Genomic DNA, 17,463 nt, shown 5'->3' on the forward strand with positions numbered 1-17,463 from the left:
TTTGTACACAGCATGTACAGGTAGCATTTACACCTGGTTTCAAGAAATATCTTATTTTCATGATTACTTGTTTTAATATATTTACAAAGGTTTTGAATAAGCATCCATATTTCACAATTCATTCTGCTGCTGATTTTACTTCCTTACACATGTGATATTGCTATAATCAATAGTCAGAAGGTGGCAGAGACATATTAAAATTATCTCATTTATCATAAATTATACACAGTTTTGTTGTTACAACTCAGACATTGACAATTACACAATTATACAATTGTACTTCACGTTCCAGGACACAGGCATGTAACTATTAATACTAGCTTCAAAATATCAAAAATTTGAAACAAATCGTGCATTAGTGGTGCTGTTACTCATATCTTACTGCACTGTGATGTTGAGCCACATAAAAAAGTTATGTAACAGGTGTCTTTTTGGCAATCAGTATTGTCCAGAGTGCTGACTGAAGTGCAACAACACCAGTCTTATTTGCGCTACTGATGGTATTCCAAATTAAATTTCTGAGTGTTTTCCTTGGGAAGTGAACTGTCATTCATTGCTAGTGAATGCTGACAGTCACCAGCATGCAATGTTGAGTGTCACACAAAAGACGAAATAAAAAAGTTAAAAATATTTCTGTGATGATTTCTTAACTCTGAGGTCTTATACCATTACAGTGTGGACAGTAAGGATCTCATCTTTTACACAGACATCACCCCCTGTAGAACTAAACCATAAAACCATGGTATTATCATAAAATATTGACAAGAATAACAGTATTTGCCACATCAACACAAACCTTATGAGGTAGAGAAAGCAGAGCACAATATACACAGTTTTGTAATTCTAAAATGTTATACTTAGGAAGGAAGATACCAATTTTCTTACACTTGTACTTTGTGCTTTCACAGTAAAAGCTAGATTGAATGGGATATTTGCACAAGTTAAGTTACTGAAGCATGTCACATTACAAATGAATTTATGCAATACAGAGTATGTTCATCAATTTTGTTTGTGACTATCAGTCAGTTTTTGGGTTGCCACCTTTTCAAATGGCCATAGTGGGACATTTGCAGGACACACATCAGATTTTAGAGGCCGACACATACCCATGGTCAGTACAAAGGATAGAACTTAACTTTTTTTCCTAAATAAAACCTTATTCTTGTAGCAGTTTAGTTGCTTATTATGTTTTTTGTAACATTTAGGTATTTTAGATACAGAAATAACTACTTTATGCAACTATTACATAAAATATGGGACATAATTATGTCCTACAATCTCAGGACATTTGCCCTTTTTAATATTTTTTGTCAGGACACAACTGCCCAAAGATGGACTGTCCCTCTCAGAGTGGGACAGGTGGTAACCCTAGTCAGTTTTGATACATTTGTAACATGATTACATTATAATTTGACTTTATTCTGAGCATTTCTGTTTGTGTGTTCAAATTTTATGTACTTGATACTTTTTATTCAAAGGCATATTTACTCATTAAGCATATTTTTATAAATGTTGTGTAAAAGTTATCTCCAAAGTCAGTCGATGTAATTAAAAACTTTGCTGTAAACCTATTCACCATTACACACCTTTTGTAAGTGTACATCAAAGTAAAAGGAGTGTTAAACACTTAATTAGTTGTGAAATACTAGTGATGGATCACACTTACAAGCCATTACCCAGCCCCAATTCTGAATACTCACTCTTGAACTGCTATGGTGTGTGCACAACATTGTAAGTCCTTATGTCTCATCTGTATTAGTTGCTGTTCTAAAAGAGGTTTATATTATATCCCCCAAGTGTGTAAGACTTCTTCCCTGATAGTTTATACCATCTTTAGTGGATATCTTCTCGGTAGAAACATCTCTTTCAAGATGCTAGCCTCCTTCAGAGATCTATCCTTTTTAGATGTCATTGGGGCTAGTCTTAGAAATTGCCCTTTAACCAAGTTCTTTTTGTAGTGAAAGGGATGGCAGCTAGTGTAATGCAAATACATGTTGGAAAAAGTGGGTTTCCTGTATATAACCAACTCGAAACCTACATTAGTCTTGGTAATAGTACTTCATAGGTTCATAGATTAGTACTCGGCTAACTGCCCTTGTGGGCCATTTTAAGCCTAACTAATTACCCCATGTAAGAATCAAACCCTGCACTTCGTGTCTGTAAGGAAACTACCTTAACCATTATGCCAACCTCCCAGGTAATATATGTATTCAGAATGAAAATTATAAGTGAATCTTAGGAAACCGGTGTTCTTAGGTTGCGCTCCTAACTGAAGTTGAAGTTGTTGTAGTGTTAGTACTACTAATGTTATTATGAATTATGATTTACTGCCTGCTCAGCACCTTGAGCAGATGATGCTGGATTGCCCTGGTCACTGCAAGTGTCTTACTTGGGCAACTTTTATGCATGATGCATAGTACTGAACAGGCCAAGCATATTTGTTTTTACTCTGTTGGATGGCATATTCCTAATATCTGTCTTGTATAATTATGCTATATTTTCCATTTTTTTTTTAGGGATGCATAAGTATGCTTGACCATATCTCCAGAAATGCCTATGGTTATCCCTTAAGTAAATGTGAATGATTGTGAAATTTGACTTAGCATTATGGGGCATTGATTTGGCAAAGGTCTGCTTTGGCTTGGCACACAGGCTGTATACATGTAGTGTGAAAAGACATTTTTATATACCTTTTAATATCTTATTTGTTTTTATATATTTATGTTGCACTTATCACTCATGAGTTACTGATGACATTCCTGTATAATGTCTTATTTTAGTGAAGAACAAGACTTGCATATGAGAGTAGTCATGCATCTCTTCTTTACAGGTTCATCACTTACCTCAGTTAATGCTGTTGATATAAATTGTCTCTTCTGGGGTTGAGTGTGATGCTCACAGAACACAGCCATTACATGGGTAAGTAAAGGCTGACAAATTTGCATGCATTTGTTTTACTATTTATATGTGCATAACTTCTTCATTTTCACTTGGGTATTGAGTATGTGCACTATTTTCTGCCTCTTAGCCAGGGGGCCAAAGCATACTATGCATGCCTCCATTTGCCAGGATCATGCCTAGCTGCTGGGTCTTCATCAGACTCCTCATCTTTGTCTGATGGCCTTGCCGGTCCTGCATGTGGTGCCAGGAATTATGGTCCTTGGCTTTGTTGTCCCTATTTCAAGTATTTCCTAATGCTTTTTTGGCAGAGTTGTCTGGATCATACTGCAGGGCACCTCCTATAAACATGATCTATAATATTTTGAATATGAGAGTGTGCATCATTATAAATTTGTTTTGTGGGGTTATGTGGGTTTCTCATGGGTGTCATGAAGGAAGATTCCAATGCATGGCCTTCATCCTCCACTAGATGCCCTTGTGGAAAGTTGTCCCTAGAAAACTTTAGATAAAGGTCATATGTGTGCCATATGTGAGAGTTGTGGAAAGTACCAGCGTTATCTGCACACACATAATAGATTCCCTTCGGCATTACAGATCACCTCACAGTTCACTGAGTGATAGTTTTTCCTGTTGATGTACTTCCTTCCCTGTACCAGGTGGGGATTTTATTTCTATGTGTGTGCAGTCTATGCCCCCAGAATCTCAGGGAAATGTGCTATGGTATAGAAGTGTTGCATAGTAATAGTTCTCTCCTTGGGGGGTTGAGGAAACCAGATATGCTCCTTTACACGTTGCAGCATTGCAGTGAGAAACTGTTGTAACATTATTGAGGCTGAGGCCTGTGACACCTCTAATATGTCTGCTGTGGGTCTTTGAACTGTCCCAGTAGCTAGTATACATAATGCTACTCATATCTTGGTTTCCACTGGAATAGGTTCTCCATGATTTCACCAGGGCCTCAGGGGAGGGCAGCAGATATTGACTATTTGCTCTAATGTATCCTTGTCCACCCTGTAGCACTCTATTATTTGAGTATTATGAAGTCCATGATAGGTCGAACGTGGTCTAAATACACTTCTTCTTCTTTTTCCTCTTCTTGTTCTTGGGTGACGTCTGACAGCATCAGCACCAGAACCTTGTATTAAAGCCTGTAGCACATATGCAGTAGCAGTAGCAACCCCTAACATATTTTCTAAGTGTATCCATGGTTGTATTTCAAAGACTATTGGAAATGAGATGAAAAGGGAGTAAGGCATGTAGACGTGGATTTTATATGTTCCATAATTGCTCTACCATGTTGATTTGCTTCATTAGCATGCACTTCACCTACTTATGCCTTCATTAGCATATTGGGCCACTTACCTTTGTTTTGGAATCAGGCACAACATGCAGAGCTGTTTAATGAATACAAAATTGCACACTCATTGCTGCTCATTGTTCACACAACCTTAGCGGATTATAGGTGCTCATGAATCTGGGCCATTATCTGCCACTAAATGCTAATAAAACTTTGCCAGTGCTATGCAAGCCAGTGTTTGGAACAGACAAATGGTTACACTGTTATCCATTTCATTTATTTACTGGGTAAGTGAATTGGTCCATAGAGCCTGTTCACAGATAACATGGGTCATAAGGAATGAGGTAACTTCTGGAAAGACAGACATTTTAAAGTATTTAATCAGACAGCAAGTTTTTGGTAGTTGAAAAACAATAGTGTCCAGGCAGACCCACAATGACATAAGGAAACCCTGCAAATGTCACACAGTCACTGACTGAAGGTTAGGACTGATTCTTGAATGCTGCAGCTGTAAGGCAGAGTTTTTTTAACCACTAAGCCACTGTGCTGCCTTTTTACTGGTCTTATCTGTAATTGATATTGCACTACATACAGCACATCGTAGCCATATGCAACCTCATATTGTCTGAGACCCTTTGTGACTTCTAACTACACTCAAGTTATACTATTTATTTGTCTAGCTCTATAGCTCCTTTTCACACTGTTGCTAGAAAACAAAGCTTATAGGAGCCTAGACATACCGTTATGTTAAACTGTTCTAGTATTTTCCCTTCTATCTCAAATTTCATCTTCTTCTGATTACCCCTGGCATGACAACTTTCTTGTCTATTTTCAGTTTCATCCCATGTGCCTTAAGTTTTCCATCCTATTCCCCTATCATTTCCTGATGTTCCTGTTCAGAGTCTGTTTGTTATGCTACATCATTTGCATAAAGCAGCTTTGTTGAGCTTTCCCCTCTGACCTGTTAATTAATGTAGTCCATCGCCAGTAAGAACAGCCATGGGCTCAGAGCTGAACTCTAATGCTCCCACACTTCCACCAAGATCCCTTCTGTGAGTCCAAACATTGTTCGTACTTGTGTCATTGCATCTTGCACTAATTCTACCAAGTTTTTTTTTTTTTTTTGGGGGGGGGGACTTTAAAAACATTGTAGAAATATTAAAATCAGTGTTCTTGAGACCTTGTTATATGATTTCACCAAGTCTGAGAATGTCCAGTTGGGCTCTTTTCTCACCTCTAGATTCTTCTCCACTAACAGTCTTACTGCGAACATTGGACTGGTTGTGCTGCATCCTGATCTGTACTTGAACTTCTCATTTCCCATCTGATTTTCTACAGCTGTGTATATTCATTTATCAGTCACCCTCTCCAGTGCTTTCATACAATATGGCAGCAGTTTGATATCTATATACTGCTCACAGTTTTGAAAGTCCGCCTTTGTTCTTGTACATTGGCACTAGCATGCTTATTGTCCAGTCCATACTGGTCATACTGTAATGAGCATACCTCTTAACCTCTTAGTGCAAGAAATCTAGACAAAGCCTGACAAAATGGGGGGGGGGGACAAAGGACCAAAAATAGAGACATATTTTAAATATTGCTCTTACCAACTTAGAAAGTTCCTAGAGTAACAGGGATTGTTTTAACATATATTTTCTAAAGGATTTGAAGTCTGAAACTCAAATGCATATCATTATTTAATGTTTTCAATCCTTTAATCATCACAGTGATTTGCTAAAAAACACAAATTTTATGAGGAACAGACCAAATATATGAGCCAAAAATCTGGACATTCTGCAAAAATCTGGGCAGTTGAGTGGTATGGTAATGAGTACCATCAGAAGACATTTCTCCCCTAACTCACACAACTTTTGAATTATATCTGTCATGATGTCATCTGAGCCTGTTGCTTTCCCTGACTTTATTTTCCACGTTGTTCTTATTTCCTTTAGAGTGGCTTCTTCCTCTTTTATTGTTTACTGTGTCTGGGGCAGTACAGCTTCTGCAGAGTTTTCCTCATTTGTAGCAGCTGGAAGTATTCCTATCACCTGACTTTGATGTCCTGTGGGTTAATGATCATTTTTTGCTAGCATCCCTTATTCATTTTGTCTGATGACCATTTTCTTTATTCTCACTCTGTAAGCTCTCACTTCCAAACAGGTGATTCCTGTATTCCAGAAGAAAAGATTTAATTCAGAAAAATAAAAGACTTAAGTTATGTCTTTGTTTCCAGTATGGTGGAATCATAGATGTTTATATTATGCAAGGTCCATGAAAAGCAGTGCACAAAATGTGTGAACTTATGCAGTTAAGAGCAATGCTGCAACTCTGCTTCTCTATAACGGAATGTGTAAATGGTAAAGCAAGGCAGCTTTACAACACCAGATTGCTTATCCAGGTATGTATGAGTGTGAATCATAGTGTATACCTGTGTGTTTGTATGAGTGCATGTCTGTCTGCCTCTGTCTACATGTTAGATCACTGCTGAATGGTGATGGTATTGATAGGGAGTTCAGTGATATCTGATGTGCTTGCACTGGATGCGTGCGTGTCTGTGTGCACGCACGCACGTGCGCTCGCACGCGCGCGTGTGTGTGTGTGTGTGTATGTGTGTGTGTGCATGTGTGTCAGTATATATTACATGACTGCTGAATGATGATGGTAGGAATTGGGTATCCTGGTAGCATAACTGATGAAGGCACCAGCCATGGGATTATGCCTCTGCTATGGCTGCCCCTGATAGCATAACTGATGATGGCACCAGCCACATAATTATGCCTTTGCTGTGGCTGCTCCTGGTAGCGTAACTACAAATAAATAACCACGTTCTGTACAAGTTGCTGCTCCAGACATGATCCACACGTATCAATATATATATATATATATATATATATATATATATATATATATATATATATATATAAAACAATGACCCTGGTGTAGAGGCAGGAACTGATAAATGCTGAAAACCCCAAAGGGTTTTCAGTATATATATATATATATATATATATATATATATATATATATATATATATATATATATATTCATTTTATCAGTGACTTCTCAGCATTTACTTTTGTTTAGCTGGGTACTTCAGGAATAATCTTCAGAATTAAGCTAATTGTCAGGTGAGACCACACTCTTATTGCTGTCATTTCTTCAGAATTTGTTTGCCTTGTATATATTAACACCAAGCACTCCAACTGGCTACAATATGAGCTGCGTTGTTAGTTTATGTTAGTTTATGTTATATAACTTAAAAAATTCTTGCACTGAGATGACCCAAGTTAGAAAGGAAAATGAAAAAGAATGTCTTTGTGTATACATTGCCATAAAACCTACACTGTGGTCAAAGAGCTAGCCTGAGAATATGAAATTAAAGAAGGGTTCAAATAAACAACATGTTTTATGTGGTTTCTACAACGACCATAAAAAGTCAGTGTCATTTAAGGATAAGAATGTTTCTCTTCCCCCTTCTTTTTAGTGACAGGCTCTATTTGGAAATGTTTTGATTCACATTTTAATCATCTGCCTTTACTTGCTTTACCTTATTATATATGACTGCATAGATGATTAAACTTTATTCATTATTTATGATGTCCATTTGTATACTGCATTGTTGCATTTTTTTTTTTAATTTCTGTAGTTTGCAGCATTTGAAACGGTAAATTTCCTCTTCCATTTTGCCTGACATTATTCATGTTACACCTGCTGTTATGAAACAGCTGTATTTAGGTGATGTAGTACCCTGAGCTTCAGTTTAGACAATGGTTTTATGTCATTAAGTGTATACTGCTACATTACGGGTTTGCATGAGACTGAAACTGTAACTCACTAAGGAATGTTTGGCCCCACTTAAACTTGTCATATTTTTATTGTATGCATAATGTGGATGGCGCAAGTTAAATCTAACTGTATAATAAAAACGTCATAGGGACGTCACATAATGCCTTTACTGGGAAATTGCCAGAAACAAAATCATAAAGTAATCTGTTAACAGTATTTGGAAAATGAGAATAGTCAACTGCTTTACAAAGTGATGTTTCACTCCTCATATTCTCCACCCCATAACAATTCCACAAAATCATATTTTCATATTTAGCAAAACTTAGTAAATATTTTTATTGTAAATGTTAATGATTCCATCATTAAGTGTATGCTTTATTTTTATGTGTGTGGTCCTTGTATAAACTATTTAGTTTATTTTAAATTTCTTCTGGACACAAGTGACAGATATCTATGTATGGTGTGTCTATGTGTGTATGTGTGTGTGTGTGTGTGTGTGTGTGTGTGTGTGTGTGTGTGTGTGTGTGTGTCTATGTGTGCGTGTGTGCGTGTGTGTGTGTGTGTGTGTGTGTGTGTGTGTGTGTGTGTGTGTGTGCATGTGTGCGTGTGTGTGTGTGTATAAAACTACACGTGTGAAGAAATACAAGTTTCTCATTCTGAAATAACAAATGTCAGAGTTTAGATAAAGGGATACATTCACTAAGGCACCATGATGTGTTCACAGAGGTGGACACCCTACAGTACCTTTTTGCTATTGAGCAAGTGCCCTTACATGGTATCACATGGTCCTGCAACACAAAGACATGTAGCACTGCAAAGGGATGGCCAGTATCAGTGCTGAATGTTATTGAGGCATTCTGGAGAAAGAGGCATAAACTAAGTAGCCATGAGCTCTCCCCATGGAACCACCTTCAGGAAGGCATATATACAGCCGAATGATTCAAGAAAGCACTCAGCCATGTGGATAAGCACAGCCATCCCCAGCATGTTGCTGTAGAAAACATGGCCAAACGGCTGTTTCCAACCACCAAACATGAATATGATGGGGAGGGGGCTCCACTAGCACCAGGGCTTACTTTAAAGAGCTATAATGGCACCAGCATCAAAATGGGGATCATTAGGAGATTAGGGTAACCATCAGACATCAGGGATTAATGTTTAAAGTGTCGTACTGGCACCAATGTTGCTACAAGGATCAGGAGTAGGGGAATACATTATACACCAGGAAAATGCCATAAAGTGCCCTAAGGCACAAAACAGCATAAAGGGGATGGGGGGAATCACTGGAAACACTGTAAAGTGCCATAATGGCACCACTCACAGTACTGAGATCGGTGGATTTTGGTAATCACCATACACCACTGATGACTCGATAAACTACCATAATGGCACCAACATCAAAATGTAGACTGCTGGAAGGGGGGGGGATTCTCCACCAGACAGCAGGGATGGCACCAAATCTATGATGGGCATCACTGGTGTAGTGCATCCTTCTGCCCTGGTGCCTAGCAGATCAGGGGGAGATGCATCAGACACCACAGCTTACTTTAAGTGCCATGACAGCACCAATGTTACAATGGGAATTGAGGGCATAAAGGGATGCACTACACCAGCAGGGACTAATACATAAGTGTCATAATGGCAGTAAAGTATTATGGATATGTGTGTGTGTGTGTGTGTGTGTGTGTGTGTGTGTGTGTGTGTGTGTGTGTGTGTGTGTGCACGCACACGCACATGTGTGTATGTGTGTGGGTTCATGTTTATGTGCTTGTGTGTGTGATTGAGTGACTGAGGTGGAATGCCACTGCTTATACAAGCAGCAGGTTATTATCATCATGCATGGATCAGCCTTAATCTGCACATCACAGTTGTTGTTGTTTGTCTTTTGGCTTTTCCCGGTTAGGGGTTGCCACAGCAGAACTCCGGTCCGCTAATGATTGGCAGTAGATTTTCACGAATGCCAAGGTGCCAGCTCGATGTTCAAACTTCAACAAAGACCTGCCCATTTACACATGTCTTTCAAAGGCCCACCCAACCGCAGAGAGGACATGCAGACTCCACACAAAAGGCACTCCCCGCACTCCAGCCGAGAATCGAACGGGAGAACCTCTTGCTGTGAGGCAACAACTCTACCACTGCACCACCACGGCAGTAATAACTGCAATTCAGAAAACATACAAATAAGCTATTAATGAGGTCTTACATTGTCATGGCTATCGTGTTTCTGAATAACAAATGGGCACTTCACACTGGATGGGCTTTTCTAGATTGAGCCAAGTGGCTTGTGCTAGGAGCTTTAATGAATTCCCAGGAAATTATTATCTGTGCTTTTGCATCTAACAAATTTTATTTAGCTACACCACAATATACTCTGCAGTAGTGATACTAATCAAAGGAGCAAGTGTTCAGTGTATCAGAATATAACATTATATGTTGTTTTGCTTGTTGCAGTGTCAGCTTGGTAAACATAGAAAATGTTCAAACACAGCTGTTAATTCTATCAACTACTGTTGTAAAGAGTTAGAAATTCAGACTGCCAAATGGAAGCTGCATATTAATTTCTCTTCCTTTATGAAAAGATTAACTGATTTTATTCCTATTAAAAGGGACATGACAAATACAAAGCCAATCCTCTTCTTACAGGTCCTATTTCCATGAAAATTTTATACATGCAAGGTACAGATATGGTGAAGAGGTAGAGGACTGATAGTCCGAAATGTTACTGTTACAAAATTAATACGCACTTATATTTACAAATCTGCAAACCATGCAGTTCATTCTCTTTCATCTTGGCCTCTCTATCTATCTATCTATCTAGATATCAATAAATATCAATAAACATCATCAGTTTGCTGTGATGGCAATCATTTTTTTGTGAATGTTTTCATATATATATATATATATATATATATATATATATATATATATATATCAAGGCTGTCCAAAACATGGCCGGCCTGCAGTGCAGTTCTGTGCGGCCCTCGAACCAAAATATTCCATGTTCCCTCATCTTCTAAAATGGAGCTGGATTCAAACAAAAATGAATGGCTACTGCTATGTACTTGCAGCTTACGCATATCAAATTATGCACTGATGCTGTCCTAGGCATACTACTTACCTTTTGACCACGTGACAGTATATTTGCGTGACGTTCCCAACTTGAACGATTTATTTTATCTCACTGTGAATGCAAATGGTTGAAAAAAAATGATTAAAAAGAGGATGCTAATTTTTTTTTCGCATCTCTTTTGCCCCCCCCCCCCCCCCCAGTCTACTATCTCTCACATCACGGTGCCCATCTTCATTCTCCACAGTCTGGGTATTCCAATGTGGCACCATCTTCATTGTTCTTTTTTTCTGACCTAATAAACATACTTAAATTATTTCAGTGATTAATGCCTTCATTTTGTTCCTGCTACCTTTGCTGGTTTGGAGGACTGATTGTGATAGAACTTGTATTTACGTACATACATGATCTGATCCATTTTTATTTAATGCACATTTTATGAAGGTCAGGGTGAAATCTGAAGGCAAACTGGAGATGACTGTAAATAAGGTTTACTGATATGACACTGTGTGAAGTATTCTCGGTTTATTATTCAGTCATCTCCAGTTTGCCTTCATATTTCACCCTGACCTTCATAAAATGTGCATTATTAAATAAAAATGGATCGGATCGTGTGTAAACTCTATCTTGAGCTGTCCAAGTAAGCAAGGAATCTGATTGGTGCTGCACATTTGGCGATTTCTGAAATAACCATGATTCAGATGTGCACATCGAACATAGCTCTGTACAGTAACTGCCAATAAAACTCAATATTAATGTTGGAATAAGGGTAAAATTGTCACCTGTCCTGTTATTTTCTCCAATGTACAGTTGGCAGCAGATGAGCAGTTAAGAAAATGAAAGGTAAGCCTGTTGCTTGTCAGATTACAACTGCATTAAAATTATGGTGATTTTTTTATTTTACAAGGACTTTCATTCTCTTTACACATACCAAATCAACAGTAATTGGCAACAATTTAATTTCAGAATAATATGTGTATATTATTTTGATTACTGAGAAGGAATGCATTTGAATCTTTTGATTTAGATTTAGAGATAATTATTCTTACTTGTTCACATATTGAATGAGCATCACGGTAACTTGTATGTAAATTTCTAAACCACTGTGTATAAGTGTCAAATCCAATCCCACTCCAAAATGTATTTGGCAGTGTTATTTGAGTAATAATGTTGTGCCTGTTGTTGAGTGTAAAAGAAAACCATGTGCACACTTGTAGCTATGCAAACGTTTGCTCTGGTGGCATAGCTCTCAACCAGTCAGGGAAAAATATAAGTAGAATCATGGACAAATCCAGAAAAAAATTGAGGGACATTCAGGAACACTTTTAAAATATTGCTTCTAATTATATAATATTAACTAAAGACATTAATAGAATAACAGTGTGAATTAATATACGTTTCCTGAAAGAAAAGAAGTCTATAACTCTTAATTATTGTCACTATTTATTAAGTATAATTCACCACTTTTCTTCCGAAAGCACCAATATTAGGAGGGATTAAGAGCTAAATGAGTCAAAATCAGGGACATTCCTGAAAATCAGGGACAGTTGAGAGGTATGCGTCTGGTGTGCTCATTATTTTTTTCTTTAAGTACACAAGACATTTGCGTAGTCTTGGGGTAGTGTTAGAAATCTTTCTTGTGACAAAGGGGTAATGAAGAGGATTTTCAAATATCTATTGACATGACAGCAGCAGATTCCATTTATTACTTGAAATAATGTTCCTTTCAGTGTGTCTTTGATTTCCTTTATCCTTGAGTAGTTGTGGAAGATGCATTTTGTGTGAATAATAGCATGGTCAATGATGTACCAAAATATTGAGGACTCATGTTATGTTAGGTGTCATTTTTGCATTTTTTCCCCCATGCAAGACATCTTCCATTAAAAGATCTCTAGGCATTTTCCTGCATTGCTCTCCTACGTCTGTGATGTGCTGTGTCTTTGCAGGCCTTGTGGAATGCTTACGTCAGTCATTTCTGTACGAGTTCAAGGTTTGTGTCTGTACAGGAGTGGGTTTGACCTTTTCCACAGAAGATCTGAGCTGCAAGCTAATGACTGTTGTCTGGTGGCCTTAAAATTACTTTGCAGCACCCATTTGTTTTTAGTTTTAATTATGATTGAACATAAAAAATACATATTTATAAAGTTCTGTGCCAAGTCACAGTTAGGAAGTTGAACGCTAAATGCGGTTTACACCAAATCTGTTTCTGTTGCTGCTGTGTAGTGTAATTACCATACCTCTCAACCAGTCAAGGGCAAATTTAAACAGAATAAGGGATAAATCCAGAAAAAATCAGGGACAATCAGGGATGCTTTTAAATATTAGCTATTTTAACTTGAGACATTAATAGAAAAGAATGTGAATTAATATGCATTTCCTGAAGGAAAAGAAGTCTACAAGTCCTAATTATTGTCATTATTTATTAAGTATAATTCACCACCTTTCCTCCAGTGAGGCTAGATCCCCAAGTCATGGCGCGGGAAAGGGGGGTAGCCCAGAATCGCATACAAACTTAAAAAAAAAGTTCCAAGGATGTCTGCTATGACTAAGAAAATCTGAAAAGAAAAAGAATAAACTGGACAGTGAGGCACTGGCATTGGAGAGAAGGTGAACTAGATGTGGCACAGTAGGACAGCAAGAAGGAAAGACTTGGATGGAGCAGCAAAGATATGAGTTATTCAGTGATGAGCTGATAAAATGGTGATAAAAGGGGCTGTGGTGAGGCACTTGCATTGAAGAGAAGGTGAACTAAATGTGGCACAGTAGGACAGCAAGAAGAGAAACCTTGGCATGAGCAGCAAAGATATGAGTTATTCAGTGATGAGGTGATAGAATGGTGATAAAACGGGGCTGTGTTTGAGCTTGCTGGCCACATGAAGAAAGCAGAAGGCATTCACCAACTCAGGCACAGCCATTTTACAACTGGGAAAATAGGGACAATTTGTGACTAGGAGGGCTGTTAGACAGAGAATAAAGTTGACACTGAAGCAGTAATTTTGTACACCAACTTGTTTGAGTGCTTGCCTGATATGCATACATTTTGCTGTGTTAGAATGCACTGGATCAGGAAGAAGGATTGCTGAGATACTTGATAATTAAAAAGCTTCAAGGCCAGTCAATGACTGTTCAATGTATATATGCCAACAAAGGAATAATAATGGCTGCAGAGAGAAGTATGGTGGTAGATAACTTCTCCCATATGCTACATTAGGGAAGACGGATAAAAAAACTAAATGAAAAGGTAGGAAGTTTATTTAAAGTTGAGAAGGACAGCTCCATGATGTTTGGCATTTACTGATGTTCTATTACTTTCCTCTTCAGGAGTTTGGAGTATTTACTGTGTGTTACTATCCTAACAGCTTATCTGACCTAGCTCCTCTGCCAAAAAAGGGCTTGTGCATTAAGGCAGAAAGATCCAGTTATGCTTCTCCTTAAAGTTGAACCCTTTGTACTTGTACTTGGAGTTTGACTTATTATTAATTATTTTATTGTCAGTGTCAGTGTCTGAACATTGTATTAGAGTTAGATTAGACTGAAGAAAGATGTCCAGTGCATGAAAAGTTTGCGGTAAGAAGTTTTGTACACTGTTTTGTTCCAGGCCTCCAGGGTGAATCTTGTGGTCACATTTCTGTGCAATTAGTCTTGCTGGCTTGTTCAGCATACTAAGGTTGTGTTTACTGCTACTTATCCTCAAAGAAAAATGCCTAACAAGAAAAGAAAAATTAAAGATGAAAAGCGAATGTATAAAAGCCGATGGGAATCAGACTATTTGATTACAAACAACAGGAATAAAATTCAATGTCTTGTTTGCATGCAGGTTTTGTCAGTGCCTAAAGAGCATAATGTGAAAAAACACTACAGTACATTACACAGTAAAACATTTGATATGTATAGTGGAGAATTAAGACACACCATTATTGCAGAATATAAGAGGAAACTGATGCAGCAAACATGTTTTTTTGCATAACTTAGCACTGAACAAAGTTCTAGCCTTGCTGCTTCGTACAAAGTATCATTGGAGTTAGCAAAAGCAAAAAAGCCTTTTAGTGATGGTGTGATAGTGAAGAAATGTGCAACTGAAATGGCAAAACAATTTAATGAGACAAAATTAGCTGATAAGTTTGAAACAGTGGCATTATCTCAACAGACCATTGCAAGATGCATACAACACATCGATCAGTATGTTGCAAAAAAGTTATGTGATTTAATAGCAAAATGTGAGTACTTTCCATTGTGTCTGGATGAAAGCACTGATCAAGCAGATGTAAGTCAACTGTTAATTCTTGTTCGAACTATTCAAGAGGACTTTACTATTAACGAAGAACTCCTCAGTCTTGTATCTTTACATGGGACTACTAAAGGTACTGACATTTATGAAGCAGTTCAAAAGTCTGTTATGAACTATGGAGAATTTGATAAATGTTCCTGCATTGTAACAGATGGGGCCAAAGCTATGACTGGGACTGGAAGCATTTTTTATGGACTATTGAAACAAAATAATATTACCTGCCCAACAATTCATTACATAATTCACCAAGAAGCACTCTTTGGAAAATTTCTACGTCAAGCCAATGCCATGAAAGTAGCTGTAAAAATAACTAATATTATACGAGGAGGCAATAGATCTCTGAGTCATCATAAGTTTCACAATTTCTTGAGTGAAATGGATGCTGCATAAGGGGATTTGGTCCTTCATTCTGATATTCGCTGGTTGAGTGCTGGAAAATGTCTGGAATGCTTTTTTTGCCATTTGGAAAGAAATACCCATATTTCTTAAAAATGATGTGAAGTCTGACACAACAGAACTTGGAAATCAAATTCAAGATCCCATATTTTTATCAGATCTTGCATTTATAACAGATATGACCAACCATTTGAATGAGTTGAACTTAAAACTGCAGGGCAGACAGAATATTGTCAACTTATATGGTCATTTGAATGGCTTTAAAAATAAATTGAAGCTTTTTAAATCAACATTGGCTAATAATATTTTTACTTTTTCTCCCGAATTGCAAAGAACATTTTGAATAAATGAAGAATTTTGAGGAAATATCATTTTCAGCTCATGTACAGTATATTGATATGATTACTGAGGATTTTGAGAATCGATTTGGTGATTTTAAGGAACTTGAAGAAGATATTTCAATTTTTAGTCAGTCCTTGACAGTCACCATTGAAAATGTAAGATCTGACCTTCAGCTGGAATTGTGCAATTTGCAGTCAGACTCTTTTTATACCAACAGAAGTGAAAAAGGATAAGATTTTTTTAAATTACCAATAGAAAGATACCCGAAATTGAGAAAGTTTGGACTCAGGATGTGTTCAATGCTCGGGAGCACATATCTTTGTGAAAGCACTTTCTCAACTATGAAATTCATTAAATCAAAGTACAGATGTTCAATGACAGATAATTCTCTTGCAAATTTACTGCGATTGGCAACTACAAGTATCGACATTGGCATAGCTACTTTAGTAAACGAAGCTGAACTACCACAGAGCTCTCATTAAAATGAAGATGTTGAGAGGTATGCTGGCCACAAATAGAAACAGGATTTGGTCATAAATTTAAACAGAGGTGAATAAGCACTCCAGAACACTCATTGTTTCTAAAAAGGACTCTTTTTTTGTGCATTTGTATGTACCAATTTTCAGTGATTCAGACCTGTGAAGATTTGACTTAAGGCTGCACTGCCAGAGGCTGCCAAGAAGAGTTGGCATGCAGAAATAGACACTGACACTGTTAACAACTGAGTTATGAGGGTTAAATGCCAGCAGGTTTAATATTTGATTTACTACAGCTAGAAAACTGGCCCTTAATGGAAAGCTACGTGTTCTTTAAAAATTACTGCATCTTGTCTACTGTTTCAATAAAAAGTTTTATACGCACCATGACTTCTCCTTCTTATGAAACTGTCAAAGTGCTTGCTAAACCTAACGGTTGGACTCACCAGGTAATTTCAATATATGTACTGTATTTATTGTGCATGCAGCCCTCCGATATATCTTTTTTTTTTAAATGCAGCCCTCAGATTACCTAAGGTTGGACAGTCCTTATATATATATATATATGTATACACAAACACACACACACGCACACACAATATATGTGCACATACACACACAATATCAGCTATAAAATGGGAAGCAAAGTAGATAGAGAGATAGAAGGACAGACAGACAGATGAAAACATATCAGAATTTTGAGACTCTAGAATGTGAGTTCCAAAACTTAAATATGTATATCTAGCTATATCTACGTGTAAATAGAGATATATATATATATAGAACTGCCAAGTGTCAAATACAGTATTAGGCATTAAAAGCATTTTTTGCAAGATGGCAAGCCCAGCCTTACCCCTGACGTGGGCCTACATATTCCATGTTATTTAGGGGTCTGCCTTCTTTCCACAA

At 37.4% G+C, this 17,463-nt stretch overlaps 1 pseudogene; it reads left to right on the forward strand.

The window, feature by feature from the left end:
* Positions 1-15,133: 15,133 nt before the first annotated feature.
* LOC122800486 lies at positions 15,134-15,829 on the forward strand (annotated as a pseudogene).
* Positions 15,830-17,463: the final 1,634 nt, after the last annotated feature.

This window comes from Protopterus annectens, chromosome 4.part0, assembly GCF_019279795.1.
Source record: "Protopterus annectens isolate FY-2018-M chromosome 4.part0, PAN1.0, whole genome shotgun sequence".
In the NCBI taxonomy this organism is placed as follows: domain Eukaryota; kingdom Metazoa; phylum Chordata; order Ceratodontiformes; family Protopteridae; genus Protopterus; species Protopterus annectens.